Here is a 2,988-nt window from a genome sequence, read left to right as displayed (position 1 = left end):
ATGTATTCCTTATTTGTTATGGTTTTATGTTAATTAATATTTATCATTACTCTTGGAAGATAGAAGGATAGAACACTTTAATTCCAGTTATAACCTTCTCTCTTATATATTAATTTTGTTAGGTGTTTTAATTCTATATATACTTAAAATTCACAAGACATTATGATTATTGTTTAAAGAGTTGACATTGACATATAAGCATTAACTACTTTTTTTCCCCTTTTCTTAGCTTCCTGTCTGGGAGCATTTTAACTTTGCCTAAGTATATCCGTGAGAATTTTCTTTGGTGTAGTTCTGCTGGGGATAAACTAAGTTTCCATTTTACTGAAAATGTCTATTTCACTCTCATTTTCAAAGGATATTTCATTGGATACTGAATTCTAAGTTGGCTACTATTTTGACATATTGAAGTTATCAACTTACTGTTTTCTTTCTACCATTTCTCTTTTTGAGAATCCAGCTTTGTTGAGACATCTTATTTTTGCTTCTTTGAAGATAATCTGTCTTTTTTCTAGGATTACTTTTAAAATGAGTTTTTCTTTGGTTTTCTACACTTTCATGAAAATTTTTCTAGATGTGATTTTCTTTTCCTTATTTTTAAGAATTGTTTAATTTTTATTGTAAAAACACTATCAAGCATAAAAGGAAAACCTGTAATAAACACTAGCATTTTATTTACAATTATAGAAATATACTTAAAAACTTAATTATGATTGACATAATTAAGCCGTATTATCCAAGAAAACTATCCAATTTGCCAATGATCCAAAAAAATAATTAAATAAACTTATTACATTAGGAAAATAAAAGCACAGATTCTAGTTTTCTCTCTAACCTGTACTAGCAACGAGACCTTGAGTCTCTTTTTTCTTATTTTTAATGGAGAGTCATAAAACCCTGTTGAAAATAGTTGGACCTTCTGCTCTCAAGTGTGTGTCTATGTGTATGTATGTGTTCACACACACCATATGTGCATACAGAGCTGGGCAAGAGTAGGTTTACAGTTGCTTGTACAGAAAATAATACAATAATTAATAAATAATAATACAAAAATAAACTGTTTTGTGTACTCACAACTGTAAACCTACTTTTGCCCCACTCTGTGTTAATTGACATTACTATTTCACCAAATGCTTTATGTATATTACTATTACTTGTTTTTACCATGTGACACCTTCATCTAGTTCTCCCATCCCAACCACCAGTCTGTTCTGTTCTCATACCTAGGAGCTTTCTTTTTAAAGATCTCACATGTAAAAGAGATTATATGGTATTTATTTTTTTCTTCCTTTTTCTTGGCTTCTTTCAGAATGACTTATGTCATTTAGCTAATGCCCTTGAGGTCTATCTATGTTGTCACAAATGGCAAGATTTTATTTCTTTTTTATGGCTGAATAATATTCCATAGTATACTATACATATACCATATCTTCTTTTTTCATTCATCTATAAATGGATATATGAGTTGTTTCCATATTTTTTTGTAAATTTTAGTTTCACTAATGTGTTTCTAGATGTGAATCTCTTTTTCATCTTGTCTGTGATTTTTTTGGCTTCTTCTCTGTAGATTTTACCTTTTATCAGTTCTGAAAAATTTTCAGTACTCATATTTTCAAATATTATTTCTCCCCCAGTCTTTTTCTTCTGTATTTCTGACACACTTTTTCTTCTGTATTTCTGTATTTCTGTATTTTAAATTTATTAGAACTTCTGTTATTCTCTATGTTTGTTACATTGTTTTTCTTTTTCTGTTTATCTGGGATAAGTTCTGGATAGTTTCTTCGAATCTAAATATCAGTGATTTAAAGGAGTCTAATTTATTGTTGAACCCATTAACTGAATTCTACATTTTGTTTGTTGTATTTTTCAATTTTAGATTTTTCTTGGTCCTTTTCAAAATTAAGTACATCCATTTTTACCAATTAAAAGTTTTGAATTAAAATTTTTCAATTTTAATTTTTCAATTAAAAATTTTAAAACATTACAGTATATTTACTTTTTAGTCTTTGTATGATAACTCTAATATCTTAAGTATATTGGATCTGTTTTTGTCTGTTCTTGCAGATGATATAGTTTATAGTGTCTTGTTTAGTTGTTAACCTGGTTGTCTTTGACTGTATGCTTGTCATTTTAATTTAAAATGTTGTAGGAATTATTTTAGGTCCAGAGTGTAGTATCTTCTTCCTGAAATGGTTTTATTTGTTTCTGCTAGGCTTTAGAGATACTACCATTTGAGACTACCTCATTCCAAATTTAAGGCTTGAGATTTTTCAGACCATAAAAATGTCAAAAAAAAAACTGCACTGCAAATCCATGGTTTATCATATGAAGAAGTAGCCCATAAAAATCCCTGTTTAATGATGATTGGTTAATTAGAATCTCTATTTTTTGCAAAATCTAGCCTTTGACTTTAGTCTTCTTATTTAATGAGGCTACTAAGATTGCAATACAATTTTCAAATTGTTCTTCAAATTGGTAAATTATTCTGGGGTAAAACTGCCTAACAGTTTGTAAATCTAACAAACTTATGTTTGGTTCTTTGTGGGTTCTCACTTACTCTTAGATTTGGTCAGAGTAATTCTTCACTATCTTGTTAGTTACTTGATGCCTTTAAAAATATTTTAATATTTCATTAATAAATTTTAATTGTTTACAGAGGGAGAGTTCATATTATTTGCTTAAATTTCCATTTCTGAAACCAAAAGCCCAGGATGGAGTATCTAAAAGAACTTAAAAATGAAATGATTTACATTTTGAACTACTTATGTACATTCAATTGAGTGATTTGATTAATTCCATAAGAAGGTTTTACCTTTTTTTATAATTCTGAAATTAAAGATATATATTTCATTATTATTTCTTTTTTCTCTTTTTATTAGTCAATTATTTTGGAAATTAATATTCATATTTAACTGTTACTTTTTTATTTCTTTAAATATATAACCAAGTGTTTGTGTAATACAAAACATCTGCTTAAATTTTAAAAAG

The sequence above is a fragment of the Pteronotus mesoamericanus genome, unplaced genomic scaffold, assembly GCF_021234165.1.
Source record: "Pteronotus mesoamericanus isolate MK-2021 breed Mesoamerican mustached bat unplaced genomic scaffold, CSHL_Meso_final scaffold_54, whole genome shotgun sequence".
NCBI classification, from domain to species: Eukaryota; Metazoa; Chordata; class Mammalia; order Chiroptera; family Mormoopidae; genus Pteronotus; species Pteronotus mesoamericanus.
Note: the sequence above shows the minus strand (reverse complement) of the source record.